This window comes from Drosophila gunungcola, unplaced genomic scaffold (genome assembly GCF_025200985.1).
Source record: "Drosophila gunungcola strain Sukarami unplaced genomic scaffold, Dgunungcola_SK_2 000025F, whole genome shotgun sequence".
NCBI classification, from domain to species: Eukaryota; Metazoa; Arthropoda; class Insecta; order Diptera; family Drosophilidae; genus Drosophila; species Drosophila gunungcola.
The window spans coordinates 170,736-185,839 of NW_026453204.1; the positions used below are offsets into that span (position 1 = coordinate 170,736).

Below are 15,104 nucleotides of genomic sequence, written 5' to 3' on the forward strand. Positions count from 1 at the left end.
TTCTATGTAGTGACGATGAGCGTGCTCAAGGATACTACTATATGAGCCTACTATATACTTTGTTAAAAAAAAATCCAATAAACAAGATAAGATAGCATTTTTGAAATGAGAACGTTTTTCCTTTTATGGTTTGTACATGCTTACCAAAGCTATGTTTTAGGGTCCTGATACAAATTTTACTGTATTAAGCAGCACAAGCTGGACCACTTTTGTGTTTTTCCATTTTGTTTTTTTTTACTTTTAGCGGAAAAACGGCCAAATAAGCTAGATTTTTCACGCAAACAACTAAACCTACGGATACGTGCTATTAATCGTTAAAAATTCATTTTTAAGGGCTATTTACGTTTCCTTAATATAAATAATTACGGAACTACAGCCAAAACTAATTTTTTGTGTTCACACTTAAGCGATTTTTTTTGAGTCCTTACAGCTTTTGAGATTACGCAACTTTTAACATAGAGTAAGAACTATATAGAGGCACCATTTGCTCTGCCCGGACTGCTGCCCAAGCTCTGCTGAGAGCCATGTTCGGAGCTAACCTTGATTTCCCACCCCACTTTTCAGTTTTTGATTCGAACTTGCAATTCGGAACTGTGAGAGACTGAAATTTTCCCCTTTTTTAGTCTAGGTGGCTTTACTGGAAAAGTCACCCGAGAGAGCGGGCAGAGCAAATGGTGCCTCTATATAGTTTCTTACTCTATGCTTATAATATATAAAAATTTTGTTTTTTTTTAAAACAACCCAATTCAGATATTTTTATACCCTTGCAGAGGGTATTATAATTTCAGTCAGAAGTTTGCAACGCAGTGAAGGAGACGTTTCCGACCCTATAAAGTATATATATTCTTGATCAGCATCACTAGTAGAGTCGATCTAGCCATGTCCGTCTGTCCGTCTGTCCGTCCGTTTATATGCAAACTAGTCTCTCAGTTTTAAAGCTATCTGCATGAAACTTTCCCAAAAGTTGTCTTTCTATTGCAGGTAGTATATAAGTCGGAACGAGCCGGATCGGACGACTATAGCATATAGCTCCCATAGGAACAATCGGAAAAATAAATGAAAAAAAATTATAACTTTTCTGTTTTTTATTTTTTTGTTTAGTTCTTCGACATTTAGTAATGGTTAAATATTTCCGATTTACGGATTAAATTTCATCAAAGTCGGACGACTATATCATATAGCTCTCATAGGAACAATCGGAAAAATAAATGAAAAAAATTATAACTTTTCTGTTTTTTAATTTTTTGTTTAGTTCTTCGACATATAGCAATGGTTAAATATTTCAGAATTATGGTTTAAATTTTATCAAAATCGGACGTCTATATCATATAGCTCCCTTAGAAATAATAAAAATATATAAAATAACTATCAAATAATTGAGCTGCAAATCATCATAGCTTCAATGTTTTTAAACATATACGAAAGTAAATCATAATTTTAATGTTTTCAAAAATGTTTAATTCTTGCAATAGCTGCAAGGGTATATGAACTTCGGCTTGCCGAAGTTTGCTTTCTTTCTTGTTAATTATCATTTTATGCTTATTTGAATGAGCAGAAATCTATGCAAGTCCAATTAGATTATGAACAATTCTTATTTTAGTTAATAGTAACATAAGCAAGGTTTTTATAGACGTAATTATTTTGTGATCAGTGGACAGAATCGTGATCTTCAATTTTTATACCCTTTCAGAGGGTATTATAATAATATAATATAATTTTTCACATCATTACCTCAATAGCGACTTTTATCTCTTGACGGCACCACTCATTGGCGATGGTTGCGGCGACTTATGGTTTGATTTCGAAGAAAAACAGGTCAATGATGCCGCCTGACCTCGTTGTGTATGCATTTGCTTCTCCAAGACGACGTGCGGGTTTTATGAGCCCCAAATGCCGCAATTCTCTTTATGAGCTTCATTTGGAAATTTAATTTTTTGACAAAAATGGTACCCTTCCACCCAAGCGCACTTCGGCCTATTGCGCGAACTGAAAACGCATGAATTGGTCTTCCACAAATAAACCGCAATGTTAAAGCTATTCCATTAAAAAAAAAAAAACAGGGAATGAAGCAAACTTCGGCAAGCCGAAGCTCATATACCCTTGCAGCTACTGCAAAAATTAAATATTCTTGAAAAAATTAAAATTATGATTTACTTTCGTATATTTTTAAAAACATTGAAGCTATGAAGATTTGCAGCTCAATTATTCGATAGTTCCTATGGCAGATATATGATGTCGTTTTCCAATTTTAACAGAACTTAAGGCGTGAACTGTCCAATTATTAATAAGTCAAAAAGAATTAAAAAAAAAATCACAAAATAGGAAATATATTTAAAAATATTTTTTGTATACTTTTATTGTTTCTATAGAAGCTTTATGTTACAGTCGTCCGATTTTGATGAAATTTAAACCGTAATTCTAAAAATTCTATGTCAAAGAACTAAAAAAAAATATTAAAAAACAAAAAACTTTTAATTTGTTTTCATTTATTTTTCCGATTGTTCCTATGGGAGCTATATGCCATAGTCGTGCGATCCGGCTCGTTGCAACTACCTGCAATAGAACAACAATTTTGGAAAAGTTTTGTACAGATAGTTTTAAAACTGAGAGACTTGTTTGCGTAGAAACGGACAGACGGACATGGCTATATCGACTATCCAAGTGATTCTGATCAAGAATATATACATTATGGGGTCGGAAATGACTCCTTCACTGCGTCGCAAACTTCTGACTAGAATTATAATATCCTCTGCAAGGGGATGTTTATGTTGTCGGACCTTCAGTTTTTGCAATTTATTCAAACTTTGTCGAGCTCTAGCATCTATAATAGGAAACCTATCCTTATAATAATTTATATAGTAAAGTTTAAGAAAGGTCTGTTTTTAGTGAAGCTATCGATGACCGAAATTGGTTAAGCTGAACTGGAGATAAAAGATAAAATTGGCATAAAAGCAGGGGAAAAAATGTTATTTACACGTTTAAAAAAATGGTACCATACAAAAAATTTTGAGTGTCATTGATCTATGAGGATTTCAGCGATTTTATCGCCATCAAAGATGCCATCAATCTATTAAACTTAACAATCATCCGGTAAATCGATTTTATATTATTTTTTCGGTATTTTTCTACTGTTAGACCCTGTTGTCTTAGCAAACATCTGCTGGTCATTAACATAAAAGTTTCACTGCTAGCTTTATGCACATGTACAACAAGGAAAATTTAACTGCCATTTAGATTTCAGAAAGTACTCATCGAAGCTAGTTAAACTCCCTTTGTAGCTCGACTTTATATATGGTAAAACTGCATATAAAACGTAAAACGGCCTATTTCAAGTAAATAATTGAACTTAAAATTAAGTTACAACAATCTTTAAGAAATTCTGTTACTTTGGAAATGAATTTCTGATGGTTTTCAGTAGTAAAGAATTGTCTCCTTAAGCACAAGGTCTTACATCTGGGAATAATAAAGTTTTGTGTTATTTGCGATTGTCCTAACAGAAAGAATTGAACTAAATTAGAGGTTAAGAATGTTATAAATCAAAATCCTTATACTACTAAATTTTTATTTACTACCCTAGTCCGTCCTAATTTAGAATATTGCGCTCCTGTTTGGAGTCCCCAGTATCAATTACACATTGATCGTATTGAGTCGGTACAACCAAAATGTTTTCTTTTTCTTCGTGGTTTGAACTGGGATCAAAACTTAAGGTTGCCTTTTTACTCTGGTAGTTTACTATTGCTTAATTTAATCATTTTTGCAACTATTTTTATGCACAATCTTGTCAGAGGTGATATTGAGTCCATAGAATTTTTAAGCCGCTTAACTTTTAATGTGTCTTTTACGCCAACCGCAACTACCATTGCAACGAACTGATTTTGTTTATTTCTGCTCGCTACGAATATCGTGCGGGTGGCTCAGAAGATGTATGTGATCGTCTCTCCAAATTTATATAAACGTGACCGCCCAATTGACTAGGAAGAACGCACAGTAAGTTCGGTAGGATTCACCGACTTGACCCTCGGCCTGGTGATGATAGTAACAAATGCGAAACTCTATAGCCTTCTTTGCCGGCTTCGTCTGAGCACTTTCCTTCCCACGATGATGCTCCGGGCGGCTCCGGCGTTGATCAACTCGCTTCGGGTTGACTCTGCTGCTTGGGGTTATTCTCGGGGTGCTCGTGGTTTTATTTACTGCCGTTGGTTTGGCTACCTCCAACGTAGTCCCTGAGACAAACGCTAGCTTCTGGACAAACGCTTTCACACTAGCCTTTTTGCCGCGGACTTGTAGACTTGCAGTTATCGATGTCCTCGCTCTGCTCCCTGGTACGATGTCCTGGCTCTGCTCCTTGCTTTCTCCTGCAGGAGCAGACGCAACTGGGTCTTTGGCTCTCGTGATTCGCAGCTGCCGTTTGGGGATATTAGCGGTGAACTGCTGTGCATACGCCTTTCGAGACACTTGTCGCACCAGGACGGTCAGGCGAAAGTCGGACTTCGCCAGTATTAATGTATTCTCCAGTATTAATGTATGCTGATGATATTAAACTATGTTTGTCCTATAATAATTTGTAATCGGGACCGAGTATTTTCGGTCAACGATTTAGGAGTTCTTGACCCAAAAGTAAAATTCAACTGACACATAAAGTCTACTGTTAACAAGGCTATGAGCGTTAAATCTGAATTGCCTTAAATGTTAATGTCTTTTAATAGGGGACTGCCTACGTTTATAAGCTGTTTTCTTCATAAAATGCCACTGTATTTATCTTCTGCTGGTTCCAAGATACAATCATGCATGCCAAATGTGCAGGACTCGTTGGCAGAGTTAGAAATTACATTGACTTGCGGACTTCTTTTATTAGTTTAGATCGGGTTTCCTTTTATGGTTTGTACATGCGTACCAAAGCTATGTTTTAGGGTCCTGATACAAATTTTACTGTATTAAGCAGCACAAGCTGAACCACTTTTGTGTTTTTCCATTTTGTTTCAGTTTTTGATTCGAACTTGCAATTCGGTCCCGCAGCGAACTTGCAACTGCACTGCTTGCACCAGCCCTTAGCAATGAGAGCGAGCAGTTCAGCTGCAGAAACTCACCGCGGGACCGAATTACAAGTTCGAATCGAACTGTGAGAGACTGAAATTTTCCCCTTTTTTAGTCTAGGTGGCTTTACTGGAAAAGTCACTCGAGAGAGCGGGCAGAGCAAATGGTGCCTCTATATAGTTTCTTACTCTATGCTTATAATATATAAAAATTTTGTTTTTTTTTTAAAACAACCCAATTCAGATCTTTTTAATTATTATTTTATGCTTATTTGAATGAGCAGAAATCTATGCAAGTCCAATTAGATTATGAACAATTCTTATTTTAGTTAATAGTAACATAAGCAAGGTTTTTATAGACATAATTATTTTGTGATCAGTGGACAGAATCGTGATCTTCAATTTTTATACCCTTTCAGAGGGTATTATAATTTCAGTCAGAAGTTTGCAACGCAGTGAAGGAGACGTTTCCGACCCTATCAAGTATATATATTCTTGATCAGCATCACTAGGAGAGTCGATCTAGCCATTTCCGTCTGTCCGTCCGTTTCTACGCAAACTAGTCTCTCAGTTTTAAAGCTATCTGCATGAGTTTTGAACATGGTTTGCTTGAGATATGTTGAGCCGTCAATAAAGTCATATTGTGCTATAAGTAGCAGGACATTTGATTTTTCTGTGTGCATCATATAACTCCAGATAATTTGAAATCACCCAGAACTACCATCTTATGGAAATTATCTTGATCATTTATAAATATCTAATATCTGTTTATACAGGGAGGCTTATGAAAATTTTGTAAATACGTGTTCAGAAAAATCGGGGGATATATAAAATAAATAATAAAGGTTGTAAGACCTTGCAGTAGGTCATCCGATCGACCCAATTTTTCACATCATTACCTCAATAGCGACTTTTATCTCTTGACGGCACAACTCATTGGCGATGATTGCGGCGACTTATGGTTTGATTTAGAAGAAAAACAGGTCAATGATGCCGCCTGACCTCGTTGTGTATGCATTTGCTTCTTTAAGACGACGTGCGGGTTTTATGAGCCCCAAATGCCGCAATTCTCTTTATGAGCTTCATTTGAAAATTTAATTTTTTGACAAAAATGGTACCCTTCCACCCAAGCGCACTTCGGCCTATTGCGCGAACTGAAAACGCATGAATTGGTCTTCCACAAATAAACCGCAATATTAAAGCTATTTCATTAAAAAAAAAAAAAAAACAGGGAATGAAGCAAACTTCGGCAAGCCGAAGCTCATATACCCTTGCAGCTACTGCAAAAATTAAATATTCTTGAAAAAATTAAAATTATGATTTACTTTCGTATATTTTTAAAAACATTGAAGCTATGAAGATTTGCAGCTCAATTATTCGATAGTTCCTATGGCAGATGTCGTTTTCCAATTTTAACAGAACTTAAGGCGTGAACTGTCCAATTATTAATAAGTCAAAAAGAATTAAAAAAAAAAATTACAAAATAGAAAATATATTTAAAAATATTTTTTGTATACTTTTATTGTTTCTATAGAAGCTTTATGTTACAGTCGTCCGATTTTGATGAAATTTAAACCGTAATTCTAAAAATTCTATGTCAAAGAACTAAAAAAAAATATTAAAAAACAAAAAACTTTTAATTTGTTTTCATTTATTTTTCCGATTGTTCCTATGGGAGCTATATGCTATAGTCGTTTGTAGTCTTTGCGTTTGTATTTTTTTCAGATACCGCAAAGGTTAAAGGCTGGTGGTCGGTAAATATTTTTATCTCCTTGGTGCCGTACAAGAAGTTTTGTAGCTTGCCAAGTGCCCACACAATTGCCAGTAACTCACGTTCGTTTGTGGCGTAATTCAACTCGCACTGTTTTAAAGTTCGCGAGATCATTGTAATGGGTCGACCCCCTTGGGACAAAACAGCTCCTATGCCATTTGCGGAGGCATCGGTAGTAAGGTCGAACGGCTGCTTAAAATCGGGATACATGAGGATGACATCTTCTGATGCTAAAATCTTCCTTAATCGTTCAAATGCATCGCGTTGTGAATCGCTAAATTCGATTGCCACCTTACGGGACCTGTGTTTACTAACCGTTCCGTTTTCCCCTTTCAGGATGTCTGTCAAGGGCCTAGCGATTGCGGCAAAATCCTTTACGAATCTTCTGTAGTAGCTTGCTAACCCTAGAAATGATCTGAGACTGTACAAATTTTTCGGTTCGGGGTATTCCTGTATGGTTTTTACCTTCTCGGGGTCAGTTTTTGCTCCACCTTTGGTAACTATAAAACCTAGGAATTCGACGCTTTCCCTAAAGAATTTGGTTTTTTTCTGGGACACCCTCATGTTCGCATCGCTTAAGCACTTTAGTACTGTCTCGATGTGCCGAACATGGTCAGCTTCGTTCTCAGAGAAAATTATTACGTCATCAACATAGACGTAACAAATTTTCCCAATTTGTTCTCTAAGAACGTCATCTATGGTTCTCTGAAAAATGCTTCCGGCATTTTTAAGGCCGAAGGGTAGGCGACAGAACTCATATTTCCCGCCGTTTACTGAAAACGAGGTTTTCTCTCGGTCTTGTTCCGCTAGGAAAATCTGGTGGTACCCTGATTTTAGATCAAGGGTAGTGAAAAATTTTGCCTTCCCTAGGTTCGCTAGAATCATGGGAATACAAGGCATTGGGTAGCGATCTGGAATAGTTTTTTCGTTCAATTTCCTAAAATCGATTACCAAACGTTTGTTCTTGTTGCCGTTGGCGTCGGTTCCCTTTTTGTCAACTTCCCAAGTTGGGCTGTTGTATGGGGACCTTGATGGTCTAATTATGCCATCCTTTAACAACTGTTTTATTTCGTTGTTTACAAAATCTGCCACACCCATAGGGTGTGGGTACAACCTTGAATACACCGGTTCGTTGTCTTCCGTACGAATAGTGGCGACGACAGAAGTGTTAAAGGGTAGTGCCTCGTTAGAGGTCGAAAATACCTTTAGTTTTCCTAATATCATCTTTTTAAATTCCTTTTTGATGGAATTTGGCACCACTATGTCATTTACATCTGTGAAGTTCACGCTGTCACAGTTGTAGTACTGAAGCTTTTCCGATTTATTCTGGTATTCTAGAGTGCTATTGTTTAAGTTCAATGTCACTCCTGCCTCTGTTAAGAGGTCGAAGCCTATGATGGCATCAAACGTACTAAGCGTGTCTAGTAAGAAAAATGGTGAAATTTTTTGAAAAATTGACATTAAACATTTGTTTTTGATTTCACTGGAGCCGTGTATTGAGCTCACAGTGAAAGGCCTGTCGACTGGAATTACGTTTTTTAGCTCCTTTACGGGCTTTACGTAATTCTTCGCCGCCCCAGTGTCTATTAGGATTTTTAATTTTCTCCCAGCCAGCTGCCGTTCAATGACGGGTAGCCGGGACCTCCCACTAAAAAATTTAATGAATCGTTGTCATATGTTGAGTCGCTGTCGTCATTTATGTTCTCGACTGCGCTTTCGGCTGCATCTTTATAGTCCTCATCTAGGTCGGCCTGGGCACCTTGGACTACATTGTTGACTCGCTGCCGTCTCTGACCTGTAACTCGCTCTGACGAATTTTGCCGCTTCCTAGCTGGTGGACCATTGTTTGTTTGCTGTCTCTCAAAATTGGTGAGCTGCCTGAATCTCGAGGACGAATCTATCTCCATTGGTTCAGGAGCCTGGCCCTGGTCTCTTTTTCTCTGTTCAAAATAAGTGTTGTTATTTTGCCGCTTGGTAAAATGGGGGTTTTTGTCGAAGCTACGGTCGTCCCTATTGTTTTTTTCCTGTTTGGGGTGACCGCGGGACCTGATGGCCCCCATTGCATGGGATTTCTCTTCTAGAGCCTTGGCATACGAACTCGAGAACATGCTTCTTTCGATGCTAGACTCTGCCTCTTTCGCTAGGGCTAGCGCAGACGGCAGGACTTTTGGCTGAGCTGGGAAAACAATTGCCTTTAATGATTTTTTTAGGCCCGAAATAAATGCGTGCAGCGCATCTGCCCTGATTTCTTTGTTCATTAGGTCAGCGCCTTCTTGGTCGTGTGACATAATGATTTTATTAGTTACCAGCGTTAATTTCTTTTCGACTTCGTCATAATAGTCCATTAGACTTGAGTCGCCTTGCCTAACCATCTCAAGCGCTTGCCGCAGAGTGCGCAATGATGTGCGATCTGCGTATGTGCAATCTAGTCTTGCTATAATTGCATCGAAATTCAGCACTGTGTTGTGTGAGACTAGCAGTGCCCGTGCGGGCCCTTTGAGTTTGTTTCTAATAATAGTGACGGCTTGATAATGTGAATTGCTGCCGTTATACGGCCTGAAAAGCTCATATGCGTCATTGGCAGACTGTCGCCATGCCACGTACTCGTCTTGGGTTCCATTAAAATCTGGTATTGATTTTATAATGTCCAAGGGAACGTCGCATCTGATTTCTGGGTTTACAGAAATCCTTTCATATACGTTGATCTGAGGGGTGTCGACACGCAAATTGCTAAGCTGATTCTCGACCGCTTGAATGCGCGCTTGAAAATTTATTTCCTGACGTGCTAGCGCTGCGTTAACGGCAGCTGTTACTAAAGCTTGAACCTGTTGTGCGTCCATGTCTGTTTCTAAAAGGCACTGTTGGCTATCACTGTCGTGGTCGGAAATATTAAAACCTTGGTTAGAATTCCAACTGTCTTCACTGTCGTACTCTGTTTTAACCTCTCTATAGTCCTTTGACCAACTCATCAATCAATCATTAAAAACCTTCTCACTTATTTGTTTGGTATTCCGATTATTTTTAAATCGGTTATGCAAATTATGTTTGTATTATTTCGGCACAGTTTTTATAGGTCAAATCAAACACTTTAATTTTTTATTTAAATTTTTGGATTTGATGTTTTTTATAGAACTTACATGTTACATTCCATGTGTGCGTGAGTTCTTAATTAAGTTGAGCGCCAATTATGTTTTGTCCTCTGCGTTGTGTCCAGCGAAGACTCCCGTGTCCGCCGGTATGGCTAGTAGGATGACTTAAGTTTCCTCTTCCTTGATGTGTCCAGCGACGGCTTTTATATCCGCTGCAGTTGCCAGTAGGAAGATTATGGTGGAAAGTAACTGTACCTTCTATTGCTGGCCTTGGGCTCAGTCAATAAATAAAAGATATAACAATTAACGGCAAGTGCCGGAGTAGTGATATTTATTAAGCGACTTATTGGTTGAGCGCTGCATTCAAAACTGATTACAAATATTCTGCTAAAGCTAAACCTAAACTCGCATCACGCTACAATGTCATGGTCGGCAAGCCGACTCAGCATAAGCGTAACAATAACAAGAAACTCTTGCGACATAACAAAAGTCTCCGGTTGCTGCCGCTGACCATTGCAGCTATAGCGCGCTGATACAAAGTGTTTAGCTCCGCAATTGCGAGAGTTTATTAAACTTATGAATTATCTTATATCTTACAAAGTGTTTAGCTCCGCAGTTGCGAGAGTTTATTAAACTTATGAGTTATCTTATAACTTATATATACATTATGGGGTCGGAAATGTCTCCTCCACTGCGTCGCAAACTTCTGACTAGAATTATAATATCCTCTGCAAGGGGATGTTTATGTTGTCGGACCTTCAGTTTTTGCAATTTATTCAAACTTTGTCGAGCTCTAGCATCTATAATAGGAAACCTATCCTTATAATAATTTATATAGTAAAGTTTAAGAAAGGTCTGTTTTTAGTAAAGCTATCGATGACCGAAATTGGTTAAGCTGAACTGGAGATAAAAGATAAAATTGGCATAAAAGCAGGGGAAAAAATGTTATTTACACGTTTAAAAAATGGTACCATACAAAAAATTTTGAGTGTCATTGATCTATGAGGATTTCAGCGATTTTATCGCCATCAAAGATGCCATCAATCTATTAAACTTAACAATCATCCGGTAAATCGATTTTATATTATTTTTTCGGTATTTTTCTACTGTTAGACCCTGTTGTCTTAGCAAACATCTGCTGGTCATTAACATAAAAGTTTCACTGCTAGCTTTATGCACATGTACAACAAGGAAAATTTAACTGCCATTTAGATTTCAGAAAGTACTCATCGAAGCTAGTTAAACTCCCTTTGTAGCTCGACTTTATATATGGTAAAACTGCATATAAAACGTAAAACGGCCTATTTCAAGTAAATAATTGAACTTAAAATTAAGTTACAACAATCTTTAAGAAATTCTGTTACTTTGGAAATGAATTTCTGATGGTTTTCAGTAGTTAAGAATTGTCTCCTTAAGCACAAGGTCTTACATCTGGGAATAATAAAGTTTTGTGTTATTTGCGATTGTCCTAACAGAAAGAATTGAACTAAATTAGAGGTTAAGAATGTTATAAATCAAAATCCTTATACTACTAAATTTTTATTTACTACCCTAGTCCGTCCTAATTTAGAATATTGCGCTCCTGTTTGGAGTCCCCAGTATCAATTACACATTGATCGTATTGAGTCGGTACAACCAAAATGTTTTCTTTTTCTTCGTGGTTTGAACTGGGATCAAAACTTAAGGTTGCCTTTTTACTCTGGTAGTTTACTATTGCTTAATTTAATCATTTTTGCAACTATTTTTATGCACAATCTTGTCAGAGGTGATATTGAGTCCATAGAATTTTTAAGCCGCTTAACTTTTAATGTGTCTTTTACGCCAACCGCAACTACCATTGCAACGAACTGATTTTGTTTATTTCTGCTCGCTACGAATATCGTGCGGGTGGCTCAGAAGATGTATGTGATCGTCTCTCCAAATTTATATAAACGTGACCGCCCAATTGACTAGGAAGAACGCACAGTAAGTTCGGTAGGATTCACCGACTTGACCCTCGGCCTGGTGATGATAGTAACAAATGCGAAACTCTATAGCCTTCTTTGCCGGCTTCGTCTGAGCACTTTCCTTCCCACGATGATGCTCCGGGCGGCTCCGGCGTTGATCAACTCGCTTCGGGTTGACTCTGCTGCTTGGGGTTATTCTCGGGGTGCTCGTGGTTTTATTTACTGCCGTTGGTTTGGCTACTACCTCCAACGTAGTCCCTGAGACAAACGCTAGCTTCTGGACAAACGCTTTCACACTAGCCTTTTTGCCGCGGACTTGTAGACTTGCAGTTATCGATGTCCTCGCTCTGCTCCCTGGTACGATGTCCTGGCTCTGCTCCTTGCTTTCTCCTGCAGGAGCAGACGCAACTGGGTCTTTGGCTCTCGTGATTCGCAGCTGCCGTTTGGGGATATTAGCGGTGAACTGCTGTGCATACGCCTTTCGAGACACTTGTCGCACCAGGACGGTCAGGCGAAAGTCGGACTTCGCCAGTATTAATGTATACTCCAGTATTAATGTATGCTGATGATATTAAACTATGTTTGTCCTATAATAATTTGTAATCGGGACCGAGTATTTTCGGTCAACGATTTAGGAGTTCTTGACCCAAAAGTAAAATTCAACTGACACATAAAGTCTACTGTTAACAAGGCTATGAGCGTTAAGTCTGAATTGCCTTAAATGTTAATGTCATTTAATAGGGGACTGCCTACGTTTATAAGCTGTTTTCTTCATAAAATGCCACTGTATTTATCTTCTGCTGGTTCCAAGATACAATCATGCATGCCAAATGTACAGGACTCGTTGGCAGAGTTAGAAATTACATTGACTTGCAGACTTCTTTTATTAGTTTAGATCGGGTTTCTATGTAGTGACGATGAGCGTGCTCAAGGATACTACTATATGAGCCTACTATATACTTTGTTAAAAAAAAAATCCAATAAACAAGATAAGATAGCATTTTTGAAATGAGAACGTTTTTCCTTTTATGGTTTGTACATGCGTACCAAAGCTATGTTTTAGGGTCCTGATACAAATTTTACTGTATTAAGCAGCACAAGCTGAACCACTTTTGTGTTTTTCCATTTTGTTTCAGTTTTTGATTCGAACTTGCAATTCGGTCCCGCAGCGAACTTGCAACTGCACTGCTTGCACCAGCCCTTAGCAATGAGAGCGAGCAGTTCAGCTGCAGAAACTCACCGCGGGACCGAATTACAAGTTCGAATCGAACTGTGAGAGACTGAAATTTTCCCCTTTTTTAGTCTAGGTGGCTTTACTGGAAAAGTCACTCGAGAGAGCGGGCAGAGCAAATGGTGCCTCTATATAGTTTCTTACTCTATGCTTATAATATATAAAAATTTTGTTTTTTTTTTAAAACAACCCAATTCAGATCTTTTTAATTATTATTTTATGCTTATTTGAATGAGCAGAAATCTATGCAAGTCCAATTAGATTATGAACAATTCTTATTTTAGTTAATAGTAACATAAGCAAGGTTTTTATAGACATAATTATTTTGTGATCAGTGGACAGAATCGTGATCTTCAATTTTTATACCCTTTCAGAGGGTATTATAATTTCAGTCAGAAGTTTGCAACGCAGTGAAGGAGACGTTTCCGACCCTATCAAGTATATATATTCTTGATCAGCATCACTAGGAGAGTCGATCTAGCCATTTCCGTCTGTCCGTCCGTTTCTACGCAAACTAGTCTCTCAGTTTTAAAGCTATCTGCATGAGTTTTGAACATGGTTTGCTTGAGATATGTTGAGCCGTCAATAAAGTCATATTGTGCTATAAGTAGCAGGACATTTGATTTTTCTGTGTGCATCATATAACTCCAGATAATTTGAAATCACCCAGAACTACCATCTTATGGAAATTATCTTGATCATTTATAAATATCTAATATCTGTTTATACAGGGAGGCTTATGAAAATTTTGTAAATAAGTGTTCAGAAAAATCGGGGGATATATAAAATAAATAATAAAGGTTGTAAGACCTTGCAGTAGGTCATCCGATCGACCCAATTTTTCACATCATTACCTCAATAGCGACTTTTATCTCTTGACGGCACAACTCATTGGCGATGGTTGCGGCGACTTATGGTTTGATTTAGAAGAAAAACAGGTCAATGATGCCGCCTGACCTCGTTGTGTATGCATTTGCTTCTTTAAGACGACGTGCGGGTTTTATGAGCCCCAAATGCCGCAATTCTCTTTATGAGCTTCATTTGAAAATTTAATTTTTTGACAAAAATGGTACCCTTCCACCCAAGCGCACTTCGGCCTATTGCGCGAACTGAAAACGCATGAATTGGTCTTCCACAAATAAACCGCAATGTTAAAGCTATTTCATTAAAAAAAAAAAAACAGGGAATGAAGCAAACTTCGGCAAGCCGAAGCTCATATACCCTTGCAGCTACTGCAAAAATTAAATATTCTTGAAAAAATTAAAATTATGATTTACTTTCGTATATTTTTAAAAACATTGAAGCTATGAAGATTTGCAGCTCAATTATTCGATAGTTCCTATGGCAGATATATGATGTCGTTTTCCAATTTTAACAGAACTTAAGGCGTGAACTGTCCAATTATTAATAAGTCAAAAAGAATTAAAAAAAAAATTACAAAATAGAAAATATATTTAAAAATATTTTTTGTATACTTTTATTGTTTCTATAGAAGCTTTATGTTACAGTCGTCCGATTTTGATGAAATTTAAACCGTAATTCTAAAAATTCTATGTCAAAGAACTAAAAAAAAATATTAAAAAACAAAAAACTTTTAATTTGTTTTCATTTATTTTTCCGATTGTTCCTATGGGAGCTATATGCTATAGTCGTGCGATCCGGCTCGTTGCAACTACCTGCAATAGAACAACAATTTTGGAAAAGTTTCGTACAGATAGTTTTAAAACTGAGAGACTTGTTTGCGTAGAAACGGACAGACGGGCATGGCTATATCGACTATCCAAGTGATTCTGATCAAGAATATATATACATTATGGGGTCGGAAATGTCTCCTCCACTGCGTCGCAAACTTCTGACTAGAATTATAATATCCTCTGCAAGGGGATGTTTATGTTGTCGGACCTTCAGTTTTTGCAATTTATTCAAACTTTGTCGAGCTCTAGCATCCATAATAGGAAACCTATCCTTATAATAATTTATATAGTAAAGTTTAAGAAAGGTCTGTTTTTAGAGAAGCTATCGATGACCGAAATT

At 37.5% G+C, this 15,104-nt stretch overlaps 1 protein-coding gene across 2 annotated transcripts in view; it reads left to right on the plus strand.

Annotated features, from left to right (window-relative positions):
* Positions 1 to 15,104, plus strand: part of LOC128263888 (transcriptional regulator ATRX-like) — a 449,251-nt gene that overhangs the window by 15,337 nt on the left and 418,810 nt on the right. The window lies entirely within an intron of this gene.